General features: G+C 44.3%; 1 protein-coding gene across 3 annotated transcripts in view; it reads right to left on the reverse strand.

Moving 5' to 3' along the window:
* LOC120941018 (cytochrome P450 7A1) overlaps window positions 1-14,585 on the reverse strand; it is a 37,484-nt gene that overhangs the window by 21,140 nt on the left and 1,759 nt on the right. The window contains exons 1-2 of one of the 3 annotated variants that reach the window (XM_040354243.1): window positions 11,763-12,339; window positions 780-923 (exon numbers count right to left, since the gene is read on the reverse strand). The gene's annotated coding sequence lies outside the window, so the exon portion shown is untranslated. Of the gene's footprint in view, window positions 1-608; window positions 656-779; window positions 924-11,762; window positions 12,340-14,585 lie in introns of those variants that run through there. The other 2 variants (XM_040354242.1, XM_040354244.1) reach the window with 2 other exon arrangements.

Here is a 14,585-nt window from a genome sequence, read left to right on the forward strand (position 1 = left end):
GTATAAAAGTGTGTGTGCATCCAATAAAAGAGTCTCCTGTTTGAACTTACATACAGCCTGCCTGGTGTTTGTTCTGATGGATTTCGAATGCACATAGCTGTAGTTCGAATCCCGGAGCATCGGATGGCTGAACCATCAGACGTTGCGATCCGCGATCTGATCCAATAGTAGCAGAGTGTCGGGAGAGCGGAACCGAGCGAGCAAGTGTCTCGTTACATACAGCTTATCATGTGACTTTGCAGTCCCAAGTCGCAGGACAAGTCATACAAATGTGAAAGGGGCCTGAAGCATTCAGGAGAGGAGCTTTTGAGCATACAAAAATGTTTAAAAGTGCCTAAACGCGCATATACACTCATTATCGTCAGGCGCATTCCCAAGTTCCTGCATTAATGAATTCTAATGGCATGAATTCTGACCAATAGAATATATTGTACTTTCAGACACGGGAACACGCATGCAAAAATGGGGCTTTTCTTTATCATGCATCACCGAACACAGAGTTAGGCTAATATTCATCTCCAGGTAAATGGACACTGGTAGACCAAAGGTCTTTAGATAGTGATCCCCTATATAACCCCTCCCATACAGGAAGTACTTCAGTTTTTTACCTGTAAAATCCTTTTGCTGGTGCCTCCATGGCAGCATACCTGTGACAAGCTCCGCCTTGGCTCCTCCCTCAGGACTAGTGAATATCATAAAATAACTGATTAGCGCAGCCCCAGCATTCTCCTTTTTTTCCTCATACCTCATGGCAGTAAATTCTGGTCGAATGTCCTTACCTTCTGCATTCGGTAGCTTCCGTCCGGGTTCAGCCTCTCCCGGATGCGGTTCCTTCTCTTGGGCAGCTAAACGCGCTTATAAGGTTGGGAGTCCCTTCTGCAGGTTCTTTTGGGACAAGCAGTTTGTCTCTTTTTTTGTATAATCTGTATTTATTGGAGAAAAAAAAAAACATGTATACACAAACATAAGTGCAGCTTACGTTCAACATGGTCCACAATGAACATACATATCAGTACAGTGCAAAGGGTACAACAGAGCAACTGAAAAACAAGGCACCATTTCCAAGATAGTAAAACTAAACCGTCGAGGGGGGCCTACCCCTCCCCAACTTGCTTACTCATCCTCCATCAAAACCCGGGATCTTGGACCCGACTAAACAAGGGGCCCCCACATCCCAGCGCCCAATATGGGGAAGGGGGGCCAAACGGCCTCCATCAGACCCTCCCCGGCCGAAAAAAAGGCCCATAGGCACATAGAAAATAGGGGCCCCGCACAATTAGGAATCTCCCCATCCAAGCTGAAGGTAAGAGACCACAGCTGCACAATGAGATCCGGCCCAGTCAAGGGTCCAACCCCAGCGGCGAAAAAAAAAAAAACAACCCGAGCTGAACCGGTGCAGGGGGATCCATGTATTAATTCCCAAAAGGAAAAACCAAGGAATAAAAACTAAATAAAAAAAAAAGAACCCCCAACAAACCAAATACAGACAGACAGACAAACAAACAGACAACGACGGGGGATAGTAAAGTAGAAAGTCCAGAAAAAGAAGGAAGAGGAAAGGAAATAGGGGGGTATGACTACCACCACCAGGCACGCTCTACAGCGTTACACAACTCTGCCAATCAAAGAAAGGCCGTTAGGGCTCAGCAAAGCATCAAACTCCTGCATCTCCTGTCTCTGTCTCCAGGGCCTGCAACACATCACCCCTGCCTCCCCCAAGTGAGGGCTCTTCAAGTTCCACTAAAGCGATGTCTAGACTAGAGGGGACAAACCCAGCACCTAGAGCATGCTGCAGCCAATCAGCCCAAATGGACTTAAAGCGCTCACCTGTGCCATTGCAGTTCGCCACCCACTCCTCTGCCTCCTTGATCTCCCGCACCTTCTTGAACCAGTCCTCGAGGCCAGGAACAGAAGCTTGCTTCCAATAAATGGGGATCACACGCCTCGCTGCATTCAGGAGGTGCGGCAGTGCACACCCCCTGTAACGGCTAATCGGCATAGAAGGAACATGGAGAAGAAAGTGCAATGAGCAGTTTGTCTCTTAACTAAGAGCTTCACCTGCATGAGTGTCTTCCAGGCATTAGCTCAGTCCTGGCAACAGAGGCAGCAGCTACTTTCTTCATTCTTTCTTTCCCTTTCATCCTTTTTGTTTACGTTTTCTTTCCAGCCTTCCTCTACTCTTTTTCCCATGTTTCATTTTCTCTGCTTTTGTCACCCTCACAGATTCCCTAGGAGCCACACGCGCTCAGCGCCGGCATTGTTGTGTACTCACGATGTCTTGCGCCATGTTCTGCGCATGCACAGACAGCCAGGACTTCAGGGTCCTAGGGCTGTTGGTCATGGGCTCGGAGGCCGCCACGGCCATCTTGGGACAGGGCAGGACGCCAGTCTCTTGCCCAAAGACGCCAGACACAGGGCAGAGGCGTTTCCCCTGCCCCTCCTGTTTTCCTATTTATCTCCTTGGTGGCTTCAGTGTGACACCTGATGCTGCCCAGGGAGGTGTACCTTACTGAGAGCTCCAGGGAGGAATACACATTTTTTTCAGGTGAGTATAAAAAAAGGGACTAGAAAGGGGGTGGGGGAATAAAAAAAAAAACACCCAAGCCGCCCAACATGAGCCATTTGCCACCCATACAAGATCCTAATCTACATTTAATGTAAGGACCTACATCCAGGTAAGTTTACACATGTAAAAATAAATTTAAAAAAGAGTGCACTGAGGCTGGTATTTAAACCCTGTACGCCAAAAGATGTCCAAGAGGACCTCAAGGCGACATGAAGACTCTGGTGACTCTAGTCCCAGCAGAGACAGGTTGTCCAGGCACAGAGATCATAGGAGTAGCAGGAAGTCATCGGCCAAAAGACGCTGCTTCAGACAGCTTGCCAGAGATCAGGAGAATGAGAGTCAGCAGGTGTCAACCTTGCTCAAGAAAGCAGTCCGTGACTTCTTGGCACAGTTTTCCGGTCGGCTCAAACAACCAGGGACAGAAGAAGATGAGCAGGGTGTGGGCCCGGCACCAGGTCTAAACCACGCAATTCAACCCTCTTTAACTAGAGAGTTACCAGGCCCTTCAGAGGTGACTCCAGCACAGCAGATCAGGCGGGCTGATTCGCCAGATCCAGTATTTCAGTCAACCTTCCAGGCAAAAGGAGAAGATACAGATGCTGAGGAGCCTGAAGATTCAGGCTTTAAATTTGCAATGATGCAGCCATGCATTAAGGCAGTATGGTATGCGTACCTCCTCCAAAGAAGAAGACTTATTATCCCCACCTAAAGAAATAGGCAGCTACATTTCTTCTTATGACAGAAATAAGAGGCCTGTTTCAAGAGGAATGGGAGAAAGGAGAGAGGAAATCGTTTTTAATGAACAGGTTTCAATGAATTGTATCCACTCACAGAAGAGGATGCAGCTTATCTAAACCACCGATGGTGGATGCGGCAGTTACTAGACTGGCCAAGAATGTGACACTTCAAATGTAAAACTCCTCCTCCTTTCGGGATGTCTTGGATTGACTCGGATTTAAGAAAGTCCTACCTTGCGGCAGGTGGTGCCTGTAAATCTGCTGTAGCTTTAATGACAGTTGCAAGCGCTATGCAAGTGTGGATGAAGATTCTGGAGTATGCAATCAATAACCAGCTGCCAAAAGAGAAAATTATCAAGGCTCTTGATGAGATAATTATCATATGACTGTGCTTCTCAATGATTCTTATTGCTTGTGCACACCACCACCAGCTATTTTATCTGCTCACCTCAAGGATGAGTCCGGAAGACTCAAATGAAGTCTTTATTCATAGGTTGATACATGTGCAGAGGAGAGGATGCGAGTCTGTGACATCGCGCAGCCACAGTGGTGAGCGAGTGGATGCTCTCAATACATGTAACAAGCAAATTTTGGTTTTATATCTAGTAAGTGTACTCTTTTAGTGGGGTTTTGAATGAAAGTTTTCTTGTACAAAGTTTTTTTTTTGAAAATACACAATCGACAGAATAATACAGAAACAGTGATGGACACATCATGTACAAACAGATGTAAAAACTTCAGGTATCAGGAAGGTAAGTCTGAAACACAGAAATTTAAGCAAGTCCTTGGAGATCCGAGGGCGAGCACAGGTAGACAGTAGGGATGAGCCGAACACCCCCTGGTTTGGTTCACAGCAGAACACCATTAAAGTCTATGGGACACGAACATGAAAAATCAATGCAAAAAAAGTTTGTCTGAACACCGTTAAAGTCTATGGGACACGAACATGAAAAATCAATGCAAAAAAAAAAAGTTTGTCTGAACACCATTAAAGTCTATGGGACACGAACATGAAAAATCAATGCAAAAAAAAAAATAGTTTTTTCGGGAGCAGTGATTTTAATAATGCTTAAAGTGAAACAATAAAAGTGAAATATTCCTTTAAATTTCATACCTGGGGCGTGTCTATAGTATGCCTGTAAAGTAGCGCATGTTTCCCATGTTTATAACACAAAATGCACAAAATGACATTTCTAAAGGAAAAATGAATTGCTATAATGAATTGTCAGGTCCTGGAAATACAGATAAAAGTCATTGAAAAAAAACGGCATGGGTTCCCCTCTAATGCCGCATACACACCATCACTTTATGTGATGAAAAAAAACGACATTTTCTGTGAAGTAAAAAATGACCTTTTTGAAACTTCAATTTTCAAAGACGAAGTTGCCTACACACCATCGTTTTTCTCACAATGTTCTAGCAAAGCGAGGTTACGTTCCACCACGTTTTTCCTTTGAAGCTCGCTTCATAACTAGCTTCTGGGCATGCGCGGGTGTAAAAACGTCTTTTTAAACGATGTTTTTTGCTACACACGGTCAATTTCTGTGAAGTAAAAAACAACGTTTTGAAAAACGACACATAAAATTGAAGCATGCTTCAATTTTTTTTGGTCGTTTTTTACAAGACATAAAACGACGTTTTCCCCCACACACGGTCAATTAAAGTGACGTTTTTAAAAACGTCGTTTTTTTTCATCACATAAAGTGATGGTGTGTACGGGGCATTAGTCCATTACCAGGCCCTTTGGGTCTGGTATGAATATTAAGGGGAACCCTGAAACAAAATCGAAAAAAATAAATGTGTGAGGGTCCCCCCCAAATTCCATATCAGGCCCGTCAGGTCTAGTATGGATATTAAGGGGAACCCTGCGCCAATTTTTTTTGTTAAATGTCGTGGGGTTCCCCCCAAAAATCCATACCAGACCCTTATCCGAGCAAGCCACCTGGCAGGCCGCAGGAAAAGAGGGGGGGGACGAGAGAGCACTCCCCCTCCTGAATGGTACCAGGCCACATGCCCTTAACCCTTGCTCGATGGTTGTGGGGGTCTGCGGACAGGGGGCTTATCGGAATCTGGAAGCCCCCTTTAACAAAGGGGGCCTCCAGCTCCTGGCCACCCGTATGTGAATTGGTAAGGGGTACATTGTTGGGGTACCTCAAACATTTCACAAAAAAAGTGAGAAAAAAAGAAAAAAAAAAAAAAAGATACACACAGCTTGGGACAAGTCCTTTAATAATAAAAAAAAAATAATCCAGCGGCGTAATCCTTCTACGAGTCCCACCCACCGCTACAAACGATACAGCCGAATGACGCGGCTGTCTGACAGTTCTTTTATAACCTTCCCCATGTTGAAGGCATGTGGCCTGGTACGGTTCAGGAGGGGGGGCGCGCTCTCGTCCCCCCCTCTTTTCCTGTGGCCTGCCAGGTTGCGTGCTCGGATAAGAGTCTGGTATGGATTTTTGCGGGGAACCACACGCCATTTTTTTTTTTTTTTGGTGCAGGGTTCCCCTTAAAATTTAAAGGAATATTTCACTTTTATTGTTTCACTTTAAGCATTATTAAAATCACTGCTCCTGAAAAAACTGCAGTTTTTAAAACTTTTTTTGCATTAATACATGTCCCCTGGGGCAGGACCCAGGTCCCCAAACACTTTTTATGACAATAACTTGCATATTAACCTTTAAAATTATCACTTTTGATTTCTCCCATAGACTTTTAAAGGGTGTTCCCCGGCTTTCAAATTTGCTGCGAACACCCCAGATTTGTATATCTTGATGAGATAAAGCTCTCGTGGACTTTGTGGGAGAGGCAGCTATAGACATCATTCAATGGTCTTTCAGAGCCATGCTTAGCTCAGTCGAGGCCAAAAGAGCTCTGTGGCTAAAATACTGGGCGGCCAACCCATCCTCAAAGCAGAACTGCTGCAAGCTGCCTTTTGATGGGAAGGCACTGGTTGGCCAAAACCAGGAAACTGCCATTTCCAGAGTTACAGGAGGAAAATCAGGCCTTTTACCCCAAGATCGGAGGTCCAGATGCCGGAGGGGGTGACCAACCAGAGGAGCATCAACAGGTACCGAGACTCCGGAAATTTTCGTCCCCCCAAAGATTCCAGAAGAGGTTGGAGGGGTACACAGTCAACCTTTCTTAGATCACAGAAAGCTAAGGCACCTGCGGCTCCCTCAGGTACCCAGAAGCCTTTTTGACACCACGCCCACCCAGGGGGAGGCGGCGGGAGCCAGGCTGCTCAAGTTTGCCCAGGTCTGGCAAGATCACTGCCAAGATCAGTGGGTGCAGTCCACAGTGGCACAAGGCCATTATTTGCTGTTCAAACAGCAGCCTCCAGAATACTCCTTCACCCCCACCAAGACAGCCCAGTCACCCCGAAGTTAGCTGCTCTTCAGGAGTACATCAACATCTTGCTGCTTCAAGGGGCAATCATATCAGTTCCGGCCTGTCAAAGGTTTACAGGCTTTTACTCGCCACTCTTCCTGGTTCAGAAAAAAACAGGGGGCTTCAGACCAGTGATCAACCTCGAGAAGCTAAACCAATTTATTTGGGTAGAGCAATTTAAGATAGAGTCTCTCCATACTATAATCCAGATAATTCAACCAAAAGACTGGATGATTTACACTTACAGGATGCCTACCTGTATGTCCCGATTCTTCAGTTGTACCAACAGTTCCTAAGGTTCCCAGTAGGGGACAGCCATTACCAATTTGTTTGCCTTCCCTTCGGCCTATCCACTTCTCCTTGAACCTTTACCAAGATTCTGATTGCAGTCTTGGCCCCTCTGAGGGAGAAAGGGCTCAGAATCCATCATTATTTGGATGACATGAGGGTACTATATAGCACTCTCAAGTCCCTCAATAACAGTGAAAATTTGGATCATATCATTAGATCAATAAATATAAATATTAACCAAATAAAAATAAATATAGACATATAAATAATGCAAATATTGTATCAATAAAGTCCATAAATGTTTAACACATGAAATGCCAGACACCCGTGCTCTGTGCCAAGTTCCAAAATCAGTTGAAAACGTGTCCAAAGCAAAGTGATGAATCCTCCACCAAACTATAGATTGGCTCCTTACCAAATCGCCATGATCCCTTATGACAGGGGATCATGAACAGCATATAATAGGTAGTCACTCCCAGTCTTGCAGTTCAAACAGATACGATCCTTAACATTGGGTCTCATCCACAAGTGATTAAACTTCACCAACATCAATGCCCACCATGTAAAAAACAATAACAGCTCCAGCCCCTGGAAGAAGTAATGTTTTACGAAACGGACGTAGGGCGGAGCGGCGCGCTGTCGTCACCCAAGAGCTCCAAACGTTCCCCCAGTAGACGGGTGTCTGGGAATTTGTGTACCGGCCGGCACATCAGATTCGAGGCATTTTTTACTGCATGTTTGTAAGTGCAATACAACTTTAATAAATATTTTTTACTCATTTAATGCGCTATGTGGAGCTGTTATTGATTTTTACATGGTGAGCATTGATGTTGGTGAAGTTTAATCACTTGTGGATGAGACCCAATGTTAAGGATCGTATCTGTCTGAACTGCAAGACTGACATTGACTACCTATTATATGCTGTTCATGATCCCCTGTCATAAGGGATAATGGCGATTTGGTAAGGAGCCAATCTATAGTTTGGTGGAGGATTCATCACTTTGCTTTGGACACGTTTTCAACTGATTTTGGAACTTGGCACAGAGCACGGGTGTCTGGCATTTCATGTGTTAAACATTTATGGACTTTATTGCTACAATATTTGTTTTATTTATATGTCTATATATATTTTTATTTGGTTAATATTTATATTTATGATAATGATATGATCCAAATTTTTTTGATGTTCATTATCAATATTATCACTGTTTCACTGTTATTGAGGGACTTGAGAGTGCTATATAGTGCCCTCTAGTGGCTATCAACCTCTCTTATTTTTTGGTATATTAGTGATTTAAATATACTATCATATACCACATAGTTTATGATTTATATCAATATATATCACATCGTTTTGTGTGTTTTGTGATTCAAACATTTGTTTCACATGGTTTAAAGGTATCGCGATTTATATTTCTCTCCGTTATATTTTAGTTATCAGAGTAAAGGGGCGTCTGGCGTCCTGCATGTAGATCAGGGGCTGGGCACATGGATTAGTAGGACGGCACCCCTGTGCTCCTACCCCTGTTACTGTAATGAATAGTTTTATTGTCCTATAGGATGTTGCAAGAGGTAAAAGGGGACATGTGGGCGGGGCCACTCACCCAGTTAATGGGGGTACATTCCGTAGTGCACATGCTCATCAATACCCAGGACCAGGTGGGGACTGTGATCATGTGAGAACCAAACATTAAGGCAACATAAAGATGAGCAGTAATAAAAGTACAGAGTTCCTCTGAAAAGTGCTGTCCCATGTCACTACACACTGCTGCCTGATGTATGCTGCACTGAGGAGGGACACAGCTGAGCCCGAGCCCGTGCCCTCTCCACCAGTCCAGCTTACCTTTGCCACCTCTCTCCCAACGACAGAATGGGGTTCCGCCATGCACAAAGTGCTGACCTGATGTGTGCACCTGTAAACTCCTACACTCCTGTACCATACGGACAGGCTATGAGTCTACATAATGTGGGTTCAGTCCCGGTTATTGTGGGAAACTGACCACTGGGGAGGGAGACAGATCACTGACCTCCTCACTACTGGAGGACTCTTCTTCTACACCAGGTACGACGCTTTTGACCGGCTGCAATGTACTTTGCATCAATTCTAGGTTACCCATAGCGACTGCTTGACTTGCCAAGTAGACCTTGTAGTAGTGGCTTTGCTTCATACCCCATATGTGCTTTAGTGACTCTAATTCTTTCATACACCCAGAGCCATCATGCACCTCTTTAAGTGACCTCTTTAAAATATATTTGTACTGATCATTTTTATATATGTTTAAAGCGGAGTTCCACCCAAAAGTGGAACTTCCACTTAATCCACTCCTCACCCCCTTACATGCCACATTTGGCATGTAATTTTTTTTGGGGGGGAGTGGGGGCTTCAGGAGGAGTGGGACATCCTGTCCCACTTCCTCCTTCCGCCGAGGTGTTGCTAAGGCGATACGTCATATCGCCTTTTGGCAGCCCCTCCCTGTAGGCGATCGCCTGGGACACGTGACGGGCCCGAAAGCTGTCACGGCCGGGTGCCCACACTTAGAATGAAGACGCCGGCCGGAGAGGGGGGGAGAGGAGCGGACCCCCGGCCGGCGCGTCGCTGGAACGTGGAGCAGGTGAGTGTATGTTTATTAAAAGCCAGCAGCTACAAAAAGTGTAGCTGCTGGCTTTTAATAAACATACATAAACATTAAAAATGCCTGGAACACTCCTTTAAGTGTTTTCTGTAATGACTGCAAAAATTATATCTGTGTAGCTATAGATTAACCACTTCAGGTCTGCCCTATAGCAGTTTTTATATTGTCTGGTCATGAAGGGAGGTAAATCTTCCAGAGGTCAAGTGGTTAATAAAACACATTTTTTTTTTGTCACTATTTGTACAACTGCTCCTATACATTATACTCTAGGTATGCTGTTATAGAGCCATCTAGTGGTACATGCGAAGAATGCATAATCCTTTCCCAGTAACCTCTAATTTGAAAAGTTAGATAGGGTCGTCTAGGTATCTGACTGCTATGCTAATTGTTTGATTCAACTGCCTGGATCAAGAATGGAGATGAATTATTTTGGATTTTCTTTTTCTCATCTGTAAGATCTCTACACCATTGGCTTATAAAGTAATGTTAATCCGTAGGCATAACAGCCAGGCAACTAGCATATTCAGATGCTCAGTAAAATAAAGGCAGCCCTCCAAATATTTCCAGCTGTACCAGGCTCACCATGCTTTAGCTTTAGCCACAACAGTTATATATACAGTGGGGGTTATTTACGAAAGGAAAATCCACTTTGCACTACAAGTGCAAACTACAAGTGCAAAGTGCACTTGAAATTGCTCTGAAAGTGCCCTTGGAAGTGCAGTTGCTGTAAATCTGAGGGGTAGATCTTAAATGTGGGGAAGCTCTGCTGATCTTTATTATCCAATCATGTACAAACTAAAAAGCTGTTTTTTACTTTCCTTACATGTCCCACTCGGATCTACAGCGACTGCACTTCCAAGTGCATTTTTAGTGCAATTTCAAGTGCAGAGGATGGTCAGAGATTGTGAATGTACTGCAGGGGACGGTCAGAGACATTTCAACAATACACAGCTGTATATTATACAGAACAACAGTTCAGGGTTTAGGATAGCAGTCAGGCAGTCTATTGGGGGGGGGGGGGGTGAAGGACATACCTGGTCAGCTGGAATGACCGTGCACTTTCAGAGGTCCGGGGGCAAGGCTCCCACTCAGCTCCCAGCCCCTACTACAGCAGCTCCCTCTTGAGCATACAGGCTTATGGCACAGGGTCAGAGCATCAGCAGAGCTCACAAACCCACCCCCTCGCTGCTAGCTGGAGAATACAGAGGTCCAGGGATGGGGCTCCCTCTCAGCTCCTACTACAGCCTCTCCCTCGTGAGCATAGAGGCTGCATGGGGTCAAGGCATCAGTACAGCACTGCTTCCCATGTCCCTGGTGAATTTTGAAGTGCCATATTTGGGGGCTCCAATTTGCAGACAGCATGGGCTCAAGGGGAAGCTGCCTTGTGCCCCACAACAAAGATTGGACCGGGGGCAGCTGCCTCATTGGCCCTGCGTTAAAAAAAGACCCGATAGAGGAGTGCAGAAAGAAGGGTGAGGAGGGTCACAGAAAGTGGATTGAGAAGTACACAAAGTGGATGGAGGAGTACAGAAATAAAAGTTGGAGGAGTACACAAAGAGTATGGAGTGCATAAAGAAGGGAGGAGAGAGCAGAGAAAAGGAGATGGGAGGAGTGCAAAAGAGTATAGAGGAGAGCAGAAAGAAGAAGGAGGAGTATACAAAGAGGACAGCAGAGTACAGAAAGAAAAGGGAGAAGAAGCACAGAAATTTTATAGAGGAGTACATAAAGGGAATGAACTAGTGAAAAAAGAAGAACTGGGAGGAGAAGATGGGGGAAGGGGGCCTAAACCCAGTACACACTGCAAGTTATTTATTGTTTTAAACAGAAATGGAAAATTAATTAACTACTAAAAAAGCTACAACTAAAAAATGTTATACAACATCAAAACACAATATACAAAAAAGAAGCTGCGCTAATGTATGATGCACTGAAATCAGCACAAATATTACAAAAAGTATATAGCAAACAGTGATCACACCGTGAACTTGGTAAGGAAACAAAGGAACCCTAATGGGTTAATCACAGTCCACAAAAAAGTCCATAGCAAATTGAATAATGATGGTCTCCAAAGTGAAAGAAAGATAATCCCAACTCCTGAAAAAAGTGATGATAGAAGCACCTCCACCTAGGTCACACACTGACTCTTACCGGAACTCTACGATCTCTTATTACAGGAGATCATAGACAGCATATGATAATGGTATCCTCACAGCATATCACCAAGCTGGGACGGTCACAGCGATGGATGGCCTCAAGCAGTATACCGGTACATATGTTTAAAAAGAAAGGAGAACTCCCATAGCATAAGATCCTTTAGGTTTTTTAATAAGATAAAAAGATGTGCACTTACATCAAAGTAGACGTATTACAGCATGTAAAAAAGGCGAGCCGGCCGGCTCCGCGAACAAACGCCCGTATCTTCCGGGTGTAAATACTTAACGCGGTGACGCCAGAACGTCGCCTCCCAACGTTTCGTCTCGATGGGGACCGAGATGGTCCCGTGAGCGGAGATCTGCGATAGATCTCCCGCTGAGCTAGTGGGAGCTGGCGCCTAGTGTGAAAGGAGCCTAAATCTCTTTAATGGAGTCCCAGATAGCAGTAAAAACCTGAGAGAGATAATAACCCTTTTACACTTTATCCAAAACTAAGGAATTTTTTTTTCAGAGGACATATACTTAAATTAGGAAATGAAAAACAATATCGCTTGTGGTCTCTCTCAGCAGATCTTCCCACCTAAGTAGAAAAAGGTAAAAAGAAACTGCGCTAGGATAACTAAAAATGAAGGTGGCCTGAATCTCTATAAACGTAAGCAGCAACTAACCTGAAAACAGTGTAAAGAAGTGAAAAAAAAATATATAGTTGCGCTAATATCAAAGGAAACCTTTGCAAAAAAGGTGACCATAAATGTAAAAATCATATGAATAAACGTGAATCATGAATTGAGTTAAAATACCTGATAAACAATACACAAACGTAAATTAGCAAATCATGAAATAGGCCATAATGTAGACCTATATGCAAAAAAACAAATAAGAATCATACATTGTAGTGAACAAAACATGAACTATGAGCCCTGCATTGGGCTAAACCTAAAACACACATTGAAAAGGAAAAGAGTCCATATGATTCAATATAAGGAAACACCCAGTGATGATCAAGTTGACAGCTGTTCTATCTTCTCAAGATCCGCAACATTAACCACTTAATGACCCCTTCACGACGATTTACGTTGGCAGAATGGCACGGCTGGGCACATCAACGTACCTGTACGTTGCCCTTTAAGCCCAGCCCTGGGGTCGGGCACCTGCACGCGACCCGGTCCGAAGCTCCGTGACCGTGACCGCAGGACTCGCGGACCCGATCGTCGCTGGAGTCCCGCGATCGGTCCCCGGAGCTGAAGAACGGGGAGAGCTGTGTGTAAACACAGCTTCCCTGTTCTTCATTGTGGCGCTGTCATCGATCGCGTGTTCCCTTTTATAGGGAATCACAATCGATGACGTGTAAAACTAATGACTTTTATTAAAATATAAAACAAACAGTAAAAAACTCACATTTCGTAAGTGTAAGAACAGCCTTAAACCTGCAGCGCCGGCCGGAGGCAAACAGGAAAACCCATCCGTATGGGAAACCGAGCAGATGAGGGTGATGACGACAGCAAGCCGCTCGTTCCGCCTGGCGCGTTTCGTGGTAGGTCACGTCTAGACCGTGCTGTCGTCATCACCCTCATCTGCTCGGTTTCCCATACGGACGGGTTTTCCTGTTTGTGTCCGGCTGGGGCTGCAGGTTTAAGGCTGTTCTTACACTTACGAAATGTGAGTTTTTCACTGTTTGTTTTATATTTTAATAAAAGTCATTAGTTTTACACTATCGAGGCATCTTCTTTTTTTGCATGATACCATACCAATTGACGTTTACGCTGAGGAGTTTGTCGTATCACCACATCGTATCATCGCTATGGATGCAATGCGCTGTCGTATATGCTGGTTGTAACACCTATGCTGGTTTTGGAGTCTGTCGTATGAGGAGCTTGTCGTATCATCAAATCGTATCACCGTTATGGATGCAATGTTCAGTCGTGTCTGCTGGGTTTAACACTTATGCTGGTTTTGGTCCTATACTACAAGGGACCTTTGGCTCTGGTAAGCAGTCTCACTTACACTAGGGTGGTGGCATTCACCTAATGTTGCGGATCTTTACGTTTGTGTATTGTTTATTCATGATTCACGTTTATTCATATGATTTTCACATTTATGATCACCTTTTTCGCAAAGGTTTCCTTTGATATTAGCGCAACTATATATATTTTTTTCACTTCCCACCTAAGTAACTTACTATAAACCTTGTTCTGCACTGTGTCTCTGTGTTGTGGTAGCCATCTTGGTAGGGTTTTTCTTCCTATTGCAGTCAGGGCCGGATTTTCTCTCCCTGCCGCCCCAAGGCCAGGTTCTACAATGCACCCCCTCCCCCCCAACCCAACCCCCCCCCCCCCCCAAATTAACAGAGAATGTGCGGCACGGTTAGTTCAAATATGTTTTGTTTGTTTTTTTACTTTTTTATGATTTTTTTTATTTATTTATTTGTAGCTTGTCACTTACCTTTTTTAATTTTTGTATAATTTTCTTATTATTTTTCTTATTCTTTACTTTTTTATTTTATTAATTTAATTATTATTTCTTATTATTTATTTATTTTTTATCAATTTTTTTCACTTAACTTTTTTGCTATCACACAGGAGAAAACAATTTCCTGTGTGATAGCAATTGGAGGTGACATGTTCTCTTTATTGACCCTGTCACCTCCAAAACAGGAGTCCTAGCACTGTGCTAGAACTCCTGTCACAGCTGAGATGGGAAGAGCACAGCTCTCCCCTCTCACTTTTTACATCGGCAGCAGGGACAGGTAACAGACTCGGTGGCCAGGGGGGGGGACAGAGTCCCGAAGACAGAGCCAGCAGAGAGAGGTATGTGGGGT

The sequence above is a fragment of the Rana temporaria genome, chromosome 5 (genome assembly GCF_905171775.1).
Source record: "Rana temporaria chromosome 5, aRanTem1.1, whole genome shotgun sequence".
NCBI classification, from domain to species: Eukaryota; Metazoa; Chordata; class Amphibia; order Anura; family Ranidae; genus Rana; species Rana temporaria.